The 18,322-nt window shown below is 45.2% G+C and overlaps 2 long non-coding RNA genes across 4 annotated transcripts in view; one reads left to right on the top strand and one right to left on the bottom strand.

The window, feature by feature from the left end:
• LOC109282881 (uncharacterized) overlaps positions 1 to 18,322 on the top strand; it is a 72,584-nt gene that overhangs the window by 46,929 nt on the left and 7,333 nt on the right. The gene's annotated exons all lie outside the window — the stretch shown is intronic.
• LOC109282882 (uncharacterized) overlaps positions 544 to 18,322 on the bottom strand; it is a 28,627-nt gene continuing 10,848 nt past the window's right edge. The window contains exons 2-3 of the long non-coding RNA XR_002089918.2: positions 2,318 to 2,391; positions 544 to 662 (exon numbers count right to left, since the gene is read on the bottom strand). This is a non-coding gene — a long non-coding RNA (uncharacterized LOC109282882). The remainder of the gene's footprint in view (positions 663 to 2,317; positions 2,392 to 18,322) is intronic.

Here is an 18,322-nt window from a genome sequence, read left to right as displayed (position 1 = left end):
TGCACATAAATCTTTTAAAGCTGATATTGTCTATGCTTTGCTCCCTACTACCCCAGGGTAAAAATACATACATTTAAATGAAACATTTCATTAGGACTAATCTCTAGGGTACTAAACTGTTTCTGTTGATGACCACCTCTACTGACTACTGCTTAGTCTAAGAAATTGAGTGGTTGGTTTAATCGCTCAGCTCCTGTATAGGTCCCCTACCTTGCAATGATGACATTTTGTCTTATTAGCAACCATTACATAAGCAGGTCTTTGTATGATATGGATTTCAAGCTGATTGAATTGTGAACATTTATTAACTTGTGCAGCATGCAGAACATCCTTTTCTAAGAAGAGAAAAGACAGGCTGGCACTTTATACTGTTGCTTGCTGCACAACAAAGTACACTTATAACCACTTTTTTATATAAAAAAAGGACACAGAAATATCTTCTATACATGATATAATATATCTTTTATATCTTATATACATATTATAATATATTGCATCTTATAGACCCATTATAATATATTTTAGTATTTCAGTAAATGGCACTTTATAACATGGAACAGTTTATTTATTTTAGAGTTACATATATTGCAAATGATTGAAAAGTGGTCTTCATAGATAGTAAGGCTTGAAGGGACCTCAGAAGATCATCAGGTCCAGTCCCCCTGTATCAAGAAGGACAGATAGCTGGGGGTCAGGTGACACCAGGAGGGTGACCGTCCAGTCTCCTCCTGAAGATTTCCAGGGTAGGTGATTATACCACCTCTGGAGGGAGCTTATTCCATAGTCTGGACACCTTAGTTATGAAGTCATTTTTCCTAACGTTGAGCCTAAAACGGTCTTCCAGGAGTGTGTGGCCATTACTCCTAGTGTTCCCCAAGGGTGCCCTGGTGAACAGTTGTTCACCAAGCCCTTGATGTATAATTCTCATGTAGCAGTAAGCTGCTACTAAGTCCCATCTCAACCTTCTTTTTTTTAGGTTGAAGAGTTCCGGATCCTCTCAGTATTTTCTCATATGCCTTGCTGTGCAAGTCTCTGATCATACAGGTGGCCCTTCTCCAGACTCTCTCAAGCTTTACCACATCCTTGGTAAAGTGTGGCACCCAGAACTGGACCCAGTACTCCAGCTGCAATCACACCAATGCTATTTTTGGCCTCTGCAAAATGTTTTACTTTTTATAACTTTAATTTGGATTTTAAAAACGTTTGCTATTGTTAGCAACACTGGAAACTTTCCTCTAGTTAAGAAGCCATTATGTTTAAATTCTGACATCTTTAGAAGAGACTATCCAGACTAACACATGAACGTTTTTTGATAATGGATTTTGCTTGTAGTTCTATAAGGCCCAAGACCAATAAAACACTTAAGCACATGATAAAACTTTGCAAGTACACAAGCAATCTCATTGACTTCAAATGTGAGTAATCCCACTGATTCGGGTACATGAAGTCAGGACTTTTACCAGTATATGATGTAGAAATAAGAGGGTGTGGAAGAAATAGTAGGCCTAATTGGCATGGACTGCCTCCATCATCCCAGTGGGGTCATAACTCAGAGAACTAATGATGACTTAGATGTCATCTTTGTGCACTCATTCATTTCTATGTAAGAAAGGAGAGGGAGGCAAATCACAAATCTGTACAATTTACTGTACTGTTTTTTGTTAATGCTGGGAAGCAGAGTTCAGGGAGCACACTAGCAATAAATGACATGTGAAACACAGTTTGAATATACATGGCATTTACTGTAAATAGTATCTTATTTATGATTTATATGGGTAAAACTTGGAAGCACACCACTGTTTCCCTGACCTTCTGGTTAACCACTGCTTAAGATTAGACATGTGCCTAAGTGTTTTGCTGAATCAAAGTCTATCAAAAAGCATAATATTAATATCATCTGGGTTATACCGATGTGAAGTCTGAAGTAAGGAGGGAAAAGGTGACGTCATTTTAAAGCAGTTAGAATAGACTAAATATTGGGCTTTTCTCACTTGTTTGTAACAGATGTAGACATTTTCTTTCTCAGGATTTTTTGAGAAAAAAAATCTCAGTTGTTGTCTTGGTCTTAACCAATATCTCAGGATATTATATTCTGACATGTTAATCTTTGCCTCTGCAGAATGGTAAAAAGAGAAATATTAGGCAATAACATGAACTGGAAGATGATTGATCAGCTTAAGCTTCTCTAGATGTAACCTTCACCTACTGTGGTTTTGTCTTGTTCTACCCTTTTTCAGTTTCCTTTATCAAAATTTCAATCCTCATGCTAATTATGGAAATTTTATTTTCCCAGAGATCATCAGCAACTGACACCTACCTGTATTACTGTCAGTCTTTGTCTGTATTAGAAACCCATTGTAACAGTGTCTTCCAACCAAGGATGTGACAACACTGCAAACACAATATTTAAGAATACAGATAAGTGGTTGGATACAAATATTCAAACAATTATTTTTCTGAGCCCTATAGAGCTTGTTCTTTCATTGTTTCTTGGCCTGAATTGCTGATTTTATAGTTCCTGATACTGTTCATTCACTCTGTCAGTTCTTCCTTCATGATATCTACCCTTCCACTGCCTGCTCCCGGCTTACAAGGAGCAGGCTTACAAGGAAATGTCGTGTACCTTCTGCTGACCTGCCAGTAAGGCAGGGGAGACTTATTAGCCTATTCTGGCTATATGGATTATGGGAATAGCTCTCTAAGCAGTAAGAGTGTGAAGAAGTATTATGGGGCCAACAAATCAAGAACTCCCTAAACACTGAGTGTATCTGAACTACCCACAGCAGTGATTTTCAAACTCTTTTGAATATGTACCCCTTTATCTGCAAAATACTGTTGCTCATACCCCTTACACATGACATGTCTGTTCGTTCCTTAGGAAGAGTGTCAACATAGCAGCACATGGCAATGCCATTTACTCATTGTACGTTGATCAAATCAGAAGTTCCACCTCCATTATTAAAACTTAGGCAGGTATCCCTTGACACATACTCCAGGTTGAAAACCACTGACCCAGAGCATGTGTGTTTTGTGCTAGAAAAGAGAAAGGATCCATTAAATGAAAAAAAAAAAAATAGTTTGAAACAAATGTTTGGGGTCCTATAATTTTTAACCCTACCTTGTATCACAATTTTTTCCCATGGAGAGTAAAATGGGATGCTTCTATCCAAAGAGAAGTGTAGGCTATGGAAGCAAAGAAGAAAAGCATAGAAAACAACTGTTTCTTTACTCGGTAATCAGTCTCAGAGTGAACCAGTGAGGAAGATACTGGAGTATGTTAGTTAGTAAATGAACAAAAGAATACTGTTGCTTCTAAGCACTTTCCAAATACTCTCTAGAAGTTAGAGACTGTAGTGACAATGTTTTCTATTTCTTTGGTGTCTATTATCAGATACCATTTACTTTTGCAGAAGAGCTTCACTAATGTAATAATAAGTCATTAAAAATTAGGACTGGAGTAATATTGGTAGCTTTCATAATACAGAAAGAAGACGAGGGGCAGTAGGAAACAGTTTAGCAATATTGCACTCAAATGCCAAAGACAGAGTAATCGTCAATATAACACAACACCCTTTCATGCTGCAGAGTGACTTTCTGTCATATAATGCTCATTTCTATAATTCACATATAGAAGATAATTTTTTTTCATAACATACTAAGGCTAGATTTTCCTTGAAGGTCTGCTAAAGTCAGTAGAAACAACAGATTTGTACCTGTGGAGACTTGGTTTTAAGCTGCAGTAGCTAGCTAGCTGGTTACTCCTTGCTATCAGACAAGTTATCATCTTATGGATGTACATGAACATCAGTGGGGAAAATTGATACCTCGTATGTTAAACCAAAGTATCTTTATTTACCTGACCTCTGATTTTTTTTTCCTTAGGCTACTCAAATTGTAGGACATCTAAAATGTATGTTTTTTCCAGGTAATTTAAAGAGTACAAATAATATCTTGTTTCTCCCCTCATATTGCAGTTCTGTCAACTTATTAAGAGTGGATGGTACTGTGGTTTTTCTAGAAACACAATCAGCTTTGGGAATCTAAAATTTATACACAAGCACACCAATTTATAACCCGTTCTTTCCCCCCTCCCCTCCCTGCCCTGTACATCCTCACTAATGTGCATTAAAACCTAATAAAAAGCCAGGTTCAAAAGTACTGAATAACAATAATTACCAACTATCTACAGCTCAGTTTTTTCTATGGTTGGAATCACCCCAATCCAATCCAAACTAGAAAGCTTCAAAGACTTAGCAGCTCTCTGTGTACTTGTTACATTCAATCATTTTACGTTCAATGCAGCTGCCAAGTTCACTCTTAAGAGGCAATGTATCTCCAAAATAAAAGCTGCAAAAAGGAACCTTTTCTCTCTGCTCTTGTACTCTTCTGAGAATCTTAAATGAACCAACAGAAATCACAGAAGATTGCTCAGTCAAAGTTAGTGTGTATGGCCTAGGGCTCTTGAAAAGCAGTAGATTAATTCCCAGCATTATCAGACCAGTCAAGAGTCATAACAAGTTACAATGATCTTTTGAGTTTGAATGTGGAAGGCTAGAAGGGTATTCTTTTAAGTATTTGCCTGTAGTGAGAAGGAGTTTCAAGCTTCAAACACTGCTGAGGTGACAAGAACAACAAAAATAACAGTTGACATGAGCAGAGTTCTGTTACAGAAAGCCTGGAATGCAGTTGCAGCCCTGCCACTAAAAGTAAATGTAACTATAAGTGCTGAGAAAAGTGGTCAATGATACCAACGCAGATGAAGAAAGCTAAGGAAAAGAGAAATGTTACAAAATGTAATGGATCTAAGTTCATTTTTTAGCAGTATGACATCAATGGATAAAGTCCTGATTTACATTGGTGTAGGAGAAATAAGAGTCTTGTTAGCAAAGAATAATCTGAGAGAGGCAGTTAGCAGTGTTAATGTGAAGTCAAGAAGAAGTCAAAGTAGAGGTGAACCTTACAGACTTTTTGTGTGAACTACAACTTCATCAGATATTATCTGATATGCTTTAATGCTCCTGGCTATGCAAAGCAGTTGTATAAATTGTAAAGATCTGTTGAACTGCATTTACAAAAGACTTGGTAGAGAGTACAAGGAAATGTCACTCATTCATACACACAGACAGGACTTGCAGTCAAATGTTATGGCCAACAGGAGGAAGAGGAGATGAGTTTGGGAGACATCCTGGAGGTGCCTAAGTTTTTAAACTTGAATTTCTTCACGTGCCTAAAGTCACAGTTCAGAACATGCCCCAAAACACCTCAGTCTGACATAATCAGTGCCCTGAGCCTAGCTGGAAGCCATAAATTAGGCATCCTTCCAGTTATAGCCCCTGACATCTTCTTATAGCACCCTCTTCACAAATTGTAGTAATGATCACTGCTTTATTTTCAGCAGAGAGTGTGTGGAGAAGGTGTAGAACTGTCTTTGCACTTTTTAATCCAATAGGTTAGAAGAGACTCTGCTTTGGGAGCATTTGTTGATTTCTCTTCTCTGCATGTTAGGGTTCAAATCCACAGTTCTTACCTCTCAGAGGGTGCATCTAAATGTGCTATTAATTCAAAGTAAGCTTATTACACAATAAAACACTGTGCAGTAAGCCTGCCCAGGAGAACATGTACATGTGCTCCCTCTTGGGAGCAGATTTGCTCCCAATGGGAGCAGCCTGGGTCAGGGATTCTCCTGTCCTGCTCTGCCTCCCTATAAAAGCCAAGTGGAGTTCCAGGCTCCCCCCCCACCCCAGTGCTAGCCTGGGGTCTGGCAAGTGGCACAGGGTGGTCCCAGTGGGCATGGGACCAGGACAGCTCTGTTGTCTGCAGCAGCAGCTGTCTCCTAGCTCCATGCATATTGAGAGGGGACCTGATGGGCATGGGACTCTGAGAGAGCTGCCCCTGCAGCAGGCAGAGCTCTTCTGGCCCCATGCTTATCTGGACATACAACTGCCAACAAGCCCCCTGCTGGGCAAAGCCCCTGCCCAGAAGGTATTTATGGGAGCTGTCCTGCGTGAGGGGAAGTTGTGAGTGAGCCTCTTGATGGGCTGCTGACATGCTTGGCATAGAGCTGGCTGTTCTGGGGAGGGGGGGAGGGGCTAGGAATCCAGCCCTCACCTGTCTCCTGGAGCAGCCAGCTCCATGGAGCAAGCAGAAGGCTGGAAATCCAGCAGTTGCTTGTCCCCCAGAGTAGCCAGTTCACTGTCTGTCTGGGGCACAGGCAAGGACTGGGTTCCCAGGCCCTGCTTGCTCTCCCTAAAACAGCCAGCCAGGAGCTGGGACAGAGGGCAGGGAGCTTCTTAGTCCTGGTACTGATCAGCTCCCAGATCCTGGAGGAAGCCAGGGAGCTGAGCAGTACCAGGACTGGGGACAGAGGGCTCCCTGTCCCTTGTGGCCACCAATTGGTTAGGCTGACTGAGAGCAAATTTGCTTCCAGCCACTGTCTACAAGTGTATTACTGTGCAGTATCTACTGCTCAGTTAGTTTACTACCTCTATTTATAGGTAGTAGCTAACTGCACAGTAGACCAATTTACTGAGATATTTTAGATATGTGGGGAGTGGGAAGAAAAGCAAGGGTAACACTGGACCCCTGCTAAACCAAATGGGACAACTGACAACCGACACATGGAAAAAAGCTAACCTGCTTGATGGGTACTTTGTGTCATTTTTTCATCAACCCAAAGGGTCTGCCCTACCTAGCAAGATTCAGGACGGCTAGGGTGAGGGTGAAATTATACCCAGCATTGGTGTAGACCTTGTAAAGGAACCCCTTGAGAGGCTGGACACTTTCAAGTCAGCAGGTCCTGATGGATTGCACCCCAGAGTACTTAAGGAGCTGGCAGAAGTCATAGTCCAGCCACTGTCAAAGATTTTCAAAACCTCCTGGCACTCAGGTGAGGTACCTGAAGATTGAAAGAAGGCCAATCTGGTGCCCACCTTCAAGAAAGGGAGGAAAGTAGATCCAGGGAACTACAAGCCAATCAGCTTGACCTCAATCCCTGGAAAAATTCTGGAAAACATCATTAGAGTCCATTCTTGACAAGCTGGCTGTTGGCAACATCCTGAGGGACAGTCAATATAGCTTTGTTGTAAGTAGGTCATGCATGACCAATCTCATCTCCTTCTACGACCAGATGACATATCACCAGGACAAGGGAGAAGAGATTGACGTCATATATCTGGACATCAAAAAAGCCTTTGCTCTGGTGTCCCATGACCTCCTCTTGGAAAATTTGGCAAACTGTGGCCTCAGCTACATCACAGTCTGATGGCTGAAAAATTGGCTCTGAGGCCAGACTCAGAGAGTGGGAGGTCAACGAAAGTGAATCATCATGGCACTCCATGACCAGTGATGTCCCCCAAGGCTCTGTCCTGGGACCCGTTCTCTTCAACATTTTTATCAATGACATAGATACAGGTGTCAGAAGTGGACTGGCCAAGATTGCTGATGACACCAAACTTTGTGGTAGAGCATCCACACTGGAGGATAGGCAGGTGATAGGCTGAAAATGTGGGCAGATACAAGACTTACTGTGCTGTAAATTACACTAATTGCACGTAAATTTTCTGCCTGAAAATGTAGCAAATCTTAGCAAATTTAGCCTGCTCCCTGCCCAGTTCCATGATCATGATCACCAGAGGATAGGCTGGTGATAGGCTGAAAAAGTGGGCAGATACAAGATACAAGACTATCCAGACTTGGATAGGCTGAAAAAGTGGGCAGATACAAACCTGATAACTTTCCATATGGACAAATGTAAGGTATTCTATCTTGGGGAAAACCACCCCGCAGCATGCTTATAGGCTTGGCAATGCTATACTCGCTAGCACCAAGGCTGAAAGGGACTTGGGGGTCATGACTGACCACAAGATGAACATGAGCCACCAATGCGATGTCACAGCTGATAAAGCAAACAAAACTCTGGCTTGCATCCATAGCTGCTTCTCAAGTAAATCTCAGGATGTCATCCTCCCACTATACTCAGCCTTGGTGGCCACAACTGGAGTACTGCATCCAGTTCTGAGCTCCACACTTTAAGAAGGTTGTGTAGAAGCTTGAAAGAGTTCAGAGGAGAGCCATGCACATGATCAGAGGACAGGAGAATAGGCCTTATGAAGAGCGGCTGAGAGCCATGGGACTTCTCAGGCCTGGAAAAGCACAAGCTCAGGAGAGACCTGGTGGCAGCCTATAAGTACATCAGGGATGTACATCAGGATCTGGGAGAACAGCTGCTCACCAGAGCATCCCAAGGGATGACAAGGACCAACGGTCATAAACTCCAAGACTGTTTTAGGCTGGACATAGGAAAAACTTCTTTACTGTCCAAGCCCCCAAGGCCTGGAATAGGATCCCTCCAGAGGTGGTGCAAGCACCTACTTTGGACTCCTTTTAGAAGCGTTTGGATGCTTATCTTCCTGGGAACCTTTGACCCCAGCTGACTTCCTGCCCTTGGGGTAGGAGGCTGGACTCAATGATCTCCTGAGGTCCCTACCAGCCCTAATGTCTATGAAATCTATGAAATGTGAGCATGTGTAGATGGTGACACTTTGCAGCACATTAGATTAGTCTACTGCTCAGTAAAGCATCTCATGTAGCTATACGCAGTGAGTGTCTAATTATTAGTCTATAGGCTAGTGTGTAAACAGTCCTTAGGGCATGAAATGGATCTTCAGTTTCTCACCTATCAGATGAGTTCCCTAACTCAGGGGTAGGTAACTTTCAGCCCATGGGCCAGATAGTGCCCACAGGGCTATTGGATTTGACCCACTTATGTGGGGATTTGGTGTTTGGAAGTAGGGAATTTCAGCTGTGAGCGCTCTTCCTGTGCTGCCGTGGCAAGAAGTGCTGGCTGCAGATGGATCCTGGCACCTGCTCACCTGCCTGCCTCTGACCTGTGGTAGGTCATTCTAGTCTGTGGCTGGAAAAAGGTTGCCAACCACTGCCCTAAACAATAAGCCAGAGTCATGCTTACTTTAACTCTCCCAATGAATCATTTTTTCTTTTGTGTAAAGTAGACATTTCAACAGTAGGAGCTCAAAGTACTTCTCAACTTACTCCAAAAGAACTTAGCACAGTGATATGCAACCACAGTGCTGCAGGGTGCTGTGCAATATTAGATATGCAAACATGTGCATATGATTCACAAGATAAATCCAGAGTCTTCAAATGCAAATTCATAGTGTCAAAAATGCTCTGAGTTCTTTGAAAAAGAAGAATTGCTACATTATTTTCCCCTAATCAAGAAACGAGTGAAAGCTAAGGTTTGGTGTTTTCTGAAGGGTGCCTTCTATCTAAAAAGGCTAAGAACCTTCAGCTTAGCATCTGGAACTTTCTGGGGATAGGAGATATGTTTATGAATGCCCTCAGGTAGAAGAAGAGATTTAACCAGCTGTCCTCCAGGTTGGGTTAGTGCTTCTCATACTAGTATATTGTAAAAACATAGGCAGTGGCAGTTCCTCTTCTGACTGCTATATTTAAAGAAACAAGAGTTACCTCTGCTTGGGAATTGTACAGTATGCCTAAATACTTAATTTAGTTCTGTGGTCTCCACTGCTGAGGCAGTTGTCTAAAAATTAGGTCATGCAACATTTAGGTTGCATTTGGACCTAGGCTTAAGTAACTTGCTCAGGATCACACACATGGAGCCATAGAGAGAGGACTGGGAAGTCCCTGCTGGCAGGGGCTGGGGAGCCTGCTCCCTGCCCAGTTCCGTGACCATGGAGCTGGACAGGGAACACAGTATTCAGCATGTTCCCCGTCCAGCTCCATGATCGTGGACCTGGGTAGGGAACAGATTCTCCAACCCCTGCCCTGCAATTGTGGAACTGGGGCTGGGAACTGTCCTGGTCAGGACTTGGAAAGATTTGCTACATTTGCAGGCAGAAAATTTACGTGCAATTAGTGTAATTTACAGCACAGTAAGTATGCACACATGTAGACGCGTGTGCTTATCACACAGTAGAGCATCTTGTGTAGTAGTGGCCATGCCAGATGGACCCCAGAGTAGTGCCTTACATTTCCTGAGAACAGTTAGCAATACTTATGATGGTATATGTATTGTTTTGTTTAATATGTCTTTTCTTTGTTTTGATCATGAGGGTTCAGGGAAACTTCCTTGAGTTATGATAGGAAGATAAAGACAAATGTGTTTGACTTTGTCTCTGGAATGAAAGTTTCCTTTGATGAAGGATACTAGAATACATATGAGAGTACTGTTCTTGTCATAAAAGCTGGCAGCTGAGCTTTCGTTACCTAATCACTGAGAATGACATAGGAAGAGACAAAGTCAGAAGAATAGATGAGGTAGAGATAAAAATCACTAAATCGGAGATAAAAGTTGCTAAGTCAACCTGTGACCAAGAAGGGACAAATGCTAAAGACAAGGAAAGTAAATTTCCCTGCCAAAAGATATAACCCTGAATAGCAATGTAAGTGTTGCTCAAAAATTCAGGTCACTAAGGCCTATGCATAAGTTATTGTCTGTATGTGGCACAAGAATGTCTTATTCATAAATTTATCTACATCAAAATCCATATGAATGTGTGTATAAAACTGTTTTAACTTAGATGGCTGCACTGTGGAGCTTTCCAATGCCTTAGGCTAGTTTTCAAAGTGACATTGCCCTAGGCCAATATAAAATGAGCACTAAAATAGAGCAGAAACTTGCCATTGACAATAATGAGTGTTAGATTGGGCCCTATATATATCTCTGAATGCCTTCCCTTAAATACATGAAGTACACACTTAACAAATTTGTGGATAACGCCAAGTTGGAGGGAGTTGCAGAAACTCTGTAAGGTAGGATCCAGGATGACCTGAATAGTAGGGCGGTGTAAAATTTCTCTGGCTGTTTCATTTAGATGATGTTTTGACTCATCTCAAGCTTGAAACAGAGAAATCTGAACAAAACAAAGGGTGTCCCAAGGGTGCTGGGGTTACAAGAGAACCACAGGTCAAAATAAAAGAAAGCCCCAAGTTACCTCCTGCAGGGGCTGAAATGGGTAAATGCATGCGGAGAAACCGCCCACACGGTTCGTCAGCCCCGCTCATATCCAGCTGGGGCCGAGTGACATCACCTGGAGATGCCACACGGCGGACACAAAAGGCAGCCCCGAGGGCGCAGGGGGGCAGTGAGCGGAGGCTCCGCGGGGAAGCCCACAGCCCGAAAGGTGCAGCCTCAGCGTCCGTCAGTCCAGGAAGATGGAGGTGGAGCCAGCAGAGGCACTGGCAGAGAAGCTAGCAGAGAAGCCAGTGGAGAAGCCAGCAGAGGAGCCGGCGAAGGCTCCAACAGAGAAGCCAGCAGCGGAGCCAGCAGAGAAGCCAGCAGCAGAGCCGGCAGTGGGAGAGAAGCCGGCAGTGGAGCCGGTGAAGGATCCCACAGAAAAGCCGGCAGAGAAGCTGGCAGTGGGGCCAGCTGGCAAATCTGCGGAGAAGCTGGCAGCAGGGCCAACTGGCAAACCGGCAGAGAAGCCAGCAAAGGAGCCAATTGGCAAGCCAGCAGAGGAGCCAGCAGGGAATCTGACTGGCTAGCCGGCAGAAGAGCTGACCAGCAAGCCAGCCGAGAAGCTGATAGAGAAGCTGGCAGAGAAGCTGACTAAGGGAGCAGCGGTGAGTGGGGAGAGCAGAGGTGGAGATGAGTGCTGGGGAACCTGGAGCATCTACAGGGAAGCCTGGAGCAGAGGTAAAGAGGGCAGGGACGACAGGAACCCCAACGGGGTAGCCACGGGGTGAGCGGCAGAAGATCCCAAGCAGGACTGGTTAACGGAGTAAGGAAGCCTTCAGATGAGCCCACAGCATCCCCCAGGAGAATCAGTCGCGACCCATAGGACCCAGGTCGACCGGGACACCATCCCTGGAGTAGGGTCGAGCCATGGAGGGAGATAGGAGCCCCGAGTGGGGCAAGCCACCAGGTTTGGGTACTGAGGCACCAGAATAACACAGGGCCCGTAGACTGAGGGGTACTTTATATTCCTTTGGGGCCTCCTGGCCCACTGGTCACATCTCTCCGACAGTCACTGTGGTGGGGATCACACGGTGAGTCACAGTGTGGGTGGAATAGGGAGCTAGGGACAAGGGACAGATGGGGCTAGGACAAAAGGGCCTCAGAGCCTTCACGCCTGAACCATGACCCAGGGTCACTGGGGGCCCATGGCTGGAGAGCCACGGGAGGCCAGGATAGAAACCGAGAAGTCCCGTGATCGAAGGTGGCAAGTGGTCGAGGTGTAGGAGAGGTTGGAGCCTTGTGAGTGCCCGCCAAGAGGCGTGATGGCCCTGAAGGCTGCCTCAAAGGGGAACCCCTCCACTGAGGTTCCATTCAAAGTCGTGGCAGGTGAGTTAAGGGGACCCCCGGACATCAGTCGGGATAGCCTTTGGGGTCCACTCGCAGGCCTGGGACAGACAAAATCAATAGTCCGGGCCAAGGCTGCAAGAGAACGATTGATAGAACAGAGGCGGGCACAAAGGGCTTTGAAACAGCCTTGAAATGAAATGAGGGCAATCAAAATGTTTCAAAACTTTTGAAATGTTTTGAGTATTAAAGCTGAAGCTGGGCTTGCCTGCACGGAAACAGAAAGTAAGGAAAGGGAGGGGGAAGAGTGGGGAAGGACTGTTCTGACATTGGCTGTGTAACTGGCCAGTGACTGTGATCATTCCCTGAGGTCCCAGTGCTCTGGGGGAGGGATGGAAAACCAACATAAAAAGCAGCATTGTTTGAACTGGGCTGCTTTCTGCCTTGGGGTCAGTTACTGAGCTGTCTTTCAGAAGCTCAACAGCATTAGACAACAAACACTACCAATCATTTCCTACTTGCTAGCCTAGCAAGTGGGATTCAGCAATATCTTTTTCTTTCTTTCTATACTCTTGTATTTTATTATATTCATTGATTTATTCCTTTCAATGTATTCCTCCCCAAAAATCCTCTTTTTGTTTAGTCTATTTTGATTCTTTTCAAATCTGTGCTTTCTCTTACAGTGTGCATTCCATTCACTGTGCAGGGAAGCAGAGCATAATTATATTGCATATTATAAAATAAAATTTATATAGGGCAACACATACATACATTTATATATTTTTATTTTATTTATTACATAAATACATACATACGAACATATATACATTTCATAAATACATACATAGTTATCTTAATAGCTACATATATTACATAAATCAGATGGATAACATTACAGAAGAGACAGATTTTCCAGCACACCATGGCAAAGACAAGACACTATGAAATACACCATAAAGTGTGGTGGAAAGGCAGCTGGCAAGCCTTCAGGAAGGGGCAGAAGAGGAGGTAGAGGGAGAGCAGCAAGTTACCACCCCCCAAACTGAGACACAGCCTATTTGCTACAACAAGCAGGCATGAGGCTTCCACTACTACAGGCATCAAGGACAGGGGAGCAGTGCCAGTGCCACTGCCTGTGCCTGACTCCACATCCCTTTCAAGAGCACTAGCCATAACCCTCGCACCAATCACTTCTACCATGACAACAAGCAGCAACACCAGCACCAGCATGACAGTCTCCTCCACCCCCATTTCACTTTCCATGCTGAGTCTTCCAGTGCCAGAGGAAGAGCTGGAGCTGGATCTGAGTGCCATAGCAAGGAAAATTCTGGGGAAGGAGGGGGAATTAACTGAGTTTGTGCCTGAAACCCCTCAAGTTTCCCCTAGAGCCAGGTCTCTTTCCCCAGAAGGCACTTCAGAGGAGGCTGAGGTAGAGGGTGTGGAGGCAAGCAGCTCAGCTGAGGCTGTGCCTCTGTCTGCTGGGGTGGGGGGACAGGAATTGCAGCATCCACGCATGCAACCACACCCCAGAAGCAAGCAGGTAGTGTATTCTGGGATCATTTTGAACTGGCAATTGATCCCACATACACTATCTACCTGCACTGCCAAGCCAAAAGTAGCTGGTGCAAGGGAACAAAGCACATGAGCACCATGGGGATGCTGATGCATCTCTGCAGGCACCACCCCCTTGCCCTTGCTCCTCCTCAGCCTGGCACCAGCAGGAGAATGCCCAAAAGGAAGTCCCCCTCCCACTCCAAAGCCCCCCCCCCCCCAGAAGAGGCAGGCCACCCTGGAACAGTATGGGGAAAGTGGATAGAAAGGGAATGTGTTGCAAATGCGAGCAAGATCACCCAGAGCATTAAGGAGATGCTTGCTGTGGATGGCCAGCCCTTCTTCTTAGTTGAGTGGCCAGGGTTCAGGCAGCTCATGTTGCTCATGGCCCCATTATACCAAGTGCCCGCATGCACCACCTTCAGCAGGATGGTGGTGCCCTCCCTGTATGAGGCATTCAGGGAGTACCTGAGAGAGGAGCTACACAATGCAGGTCCACAGTTGGCCTTACACTTCACCTTGGACATCTGGAGCAGCCGGGGTGGAGATCACACCTACCTCTCCCTCACAGGTTACTGGTGTGACCAGTCAGGCTGTTGGTGGGCTCTCCTTCAAGCCAAGGTGATGGATGAGTCCCACATGGCAACAGAGATCATGCGGTACATGAACTGCTTGGGACAGGGGGTGGCTCATTGGCAGGATGAGTTCGCCCACAGGTTCATGGTCACCAACAATGGGGCCAATATGATCAAGGTGGTCCATGATGCCAACTTTGTTGACACCTGCTTTGTGGCACACAAGTTCCACCTCATTGTCAGAGATGCCTTGGAGGGGGACAGAGCTGTCAGTGACAGCACCAGCACCACCAGCAAGCTAATTCTGAAATACAGGAAGGTGGCAGGCTACTTCCACCAGAGCATCAAGCGGGACAAGATGCTGTGGGACAAACAGGCAGAGCTGAACATCCCACAGCACAAAATCATGCAGGATGTGAAGACTTGGTGGCACTCCACATATGTGATGCTCGAGAGGCTGGTGGAGGAAGAGAGGGCCATCCTTGAGATGGCCTTGCTTGAGAAGATTGGGGTCAGTGGCCCTCTTAACAGAGCTAAGTGGAATAACATCTCCCAGATCTTGGTGGTCTTAAAGTGCTTCCTCGAGGCCACTGAGACCCTCAGCATCAGCAATGCCCTCCTTAGTTAGGTGATCCCCATAGTGAGGGAATTTCAGAGCCAAATGGAGAGCTTCCAGGGGATCAATGTTCCTGGCTGGGGCAAGCTGCTGTCACCAGACATGCAGGCACTGGTGAGGTGGCTGAAGGAGGGCATCAGGAAATGGCTTGATCCCTTGCAGTCCAGTAAGATCCATGTGCTGGCAGCCATGTGTAACTTGAGAGTGAAGGGCAGCATATGCAGCAGCCAATGCCTGAATCAATGGACGGAGGTGCTGGTAAAGAGCCAGAGAGGTAGAACGGTGGAAATGGGGGGACATGAAAGAGGGGGATCCACTATCCCATACCAGCATGCCATCCACCAGCCAGTCTCTTACTCCAACACAGGAGCTACCAATGTGGTCCAAGGGCATGGCTTCCATAGTGGGGTCCAGAGGCACCAGACTCCACCATCAAGCAGATAGTGCTCAGGCCTTGGTGGCTGCCTATTTCACCAAGGACGCAGAGCTGCTGCTGTGCAACCCCTTGGCCACAGTTGCCTGGGAACACCTGTCCTGTCCACCAGCCAGTGTTGCAAGTGAAAGGATGTTCAGCATTTCTGGTGATGCAGTGACACCCCACTACACCTCCTTGGAGCCTGGTTTGGTGGAGCAGCTGGTGTTCCTGAAGGTGAACCTCCTGTTGCTGGAGTTCCCCAAGCTCCAGGTGCTGATGGAATGAATGCCACCCTCCTCACTCCATCCACACCTATTTCCTCACCCCGTGATGCCTCCATTTCCACTTTTGCTGACTGGCTTTCTTGCCTGCATTGCATGCCAGCCTCTGGCTTCTTTACTATTCCTTCCATCCAGGAACAGCACACACACCAACTGCAGGTGTTTTCTCATCTTGATGAAGAGTTTTTCAACCTGAAACCTTGCTAAAATATATTTCTGTAACTATTCAGTTGATCTACTAAAAGATACCAGATTAGATTGGCCCAAAGAACCTTGTCTGCCAGTACCATGTCCTAAGACCAATACCCCTAGCGCCTGTCCCAAGTCCGCTGACCAGAAGGACACAGGGCCCTGGGCACATCTAAGCCCCAGGGCTAGGGATAACAGGGAGTTCTCTAGCAGATGCTGGAGAAGAAGCTCCTGCAGGAAAGGAAAGAAAGGCTCTATGACATTTTGTCTTCCTGAGATGCTGCTAGTGGTACTGTGCTGCTTACTAAGTTATTACCTTTTGTTATTTAAAGTGGTGGACTGAGATAAAGATGTAGGGGAGGAGGAGGTCCCAGCGCCACTCAGGGTGCACTTTAGCATACACACAAAATCACACGTCACAAATTTTGTTTGTCAACAGCTTAAGGTGCAGTCTCCCAGAAACCCCTGCACCTATCTCTTTGAAACTTGGTAAACTGCATGGTCTCAGCAGGGGCTACCATATCTACTGTTTGCACCACCCTGTGCCTTCACACTGACGAGTGACATGAGTTTTGCTTTCAAGACTTTGAGGTAGAGTTTCCCAGAAACCTCTGCATCTATCTCCTTGAATCTTGGCAGATTTCATGCCTTCATAAGGGGCTACCATTTCTGCTGCTTTCATCCAAATCTGCCAAAAAATGACAAAGTTATGGGTGAAACATCAAAACAGCATCAAAACAGCTTTGATGAAACGAAATGGAACAGTGCTTCAAAATGAAACAAAACTTGAAATACTGTCCCATTGAAGCAGCAAAACAGAAGTCAAAATGAAATGATTCTGTTTCACACAGCCCAGCTGAACAGACTGGAAAAATGGTCCACAATTTATCAGATGAGTTTTGACAAGAAGTGCAAAGTCCTGCATTTGGGATATAAAAAGTATATGCACAAATACAAACTGAACTAAAATGCAGTACTGCAGAGAAGGGCCAGAGGGTTGCAGTATACCAATTGCAAGGGAAGTTTAGATTAAATATTTGAAAAAATATATATCACTAGAAAGGTTGTAAAGCATTGGAAAAGGTTACCCAGAGTGGTGGTGGAATCTCCATTCTTGGAGATTGAGACCTGGGTAGACAAAGCTTTGGCTGGGATGATCTAGTTGGGGATGGTCCTGCTTTGAGCAGGAGTTTGGACTAGATGACCTCCTGAGGTCCCTTCCAACCCTAATATTCTGTGATTCTATGACTCTTTGATAAGCTGAATATGAGTCAACAGTATGCTCTTGTTTCTAAAAAACCCAACAATATATTGGGTTGTATTAACAGAAGTGTCACTTGCAAATCAAGGGAAGCAATTCTTCAACTCAGCTGAGCACTGGTGACATCTCATCAGGAGTACCTTGTCCACTTTTGGGCACCACACCTCAATAAGAATGCAACAATTTGGAAAGACTCCAGTGCACAGTGACAAAAATTATTAGGGGCCTTGGAGGCAAGACCATAGACGATGGAAGGCCGTGGCAAGCAGGGCTTAGCATCCGAATACAGCTCCAGTCATGCCATTGCAACACCCCACCACCACAGCACCACACCTAGCACCCCTGCTGCAAGCTTCTCTTCTGAGTACAGCAGCAGCATGTGCCAGCCCTACTACGGCCATGGAGGAGGGGTAGGGGTCAAGCAGCATGCTCCACACTGCACCCTGCACTGCCTCCAACCCCTCCAAATAATATTTTCTCCCGATGCGTATAGACAAGACTTATGAGAAGAGGCTGAAAGAACTAGGGATATTTAATCTAAAGAAGACAAGACTGGGGGGGGGGGAGGAGGGATTCGAGGGATTTGATAACAGTCTTCAAATACTTGAAGGGCTATTACAGAGATAATAGAGATGGGTTTTTCTCTGTGGCTGCAGGGGGCAGGGCTGGGATCATGACCTGAAGCTTTGCAGGGGAAATTTAGGTTGGAGTTTAGGAAGGACTTTCTGACTTTGAGGGCAGTCCAGCATTGGAAAATGCTACCTAGAGAAATTGTGGAATCTCGGTTGGGCAGACACTTGGCTGGGATGGTTTAATGAGGTATGCTCCTGCCTTGATGACCTCATGAGGTCCCTTCCACCCCGGCTTTCCTATGATCCTATGAGAAGATTTTTCTATAGATGGCCATTTGAGAGAGATTCCTTCTTTGGCTCCTGCTCCTTCTCTTTTCTTTTTCTTCTTTTATTTTGTTTCCTTTGTTTTCTTCTTTTCAAAATAAGTCAAAGTTGAAAACAATGGAGGACAGTTTTCTTAGTCAAAATTTCTATGCATTTATTTTATTGGGGTCAGGAGATACAGAGTTTTCATACATATTTCTGAGAGAACAGTACAATGTAGAAAATTATGTCCTCACTACTTCATTCTAATTTTTCATT

This window comes from Alligator mississippiensis, chromosome 1 (assembly GCF_030867095.1).
Source record: "Alligator mississippiensis isolate rAllMis1 chromosome 1, rAllMis1, whole genome shotgun sequence".
NCBI classification, from domain to species: domain Eukaryota; kingdom Metazoa; phylum Chordata; order Crocodylia; family Alligatoridae; genus Alligator; species Alligator mississippiensis.
The sequence above is the reverse complement of the archived record's forward strand: the minus strand, read 5'-3'. Positions and strand labels throughout refer to the sequence as shown.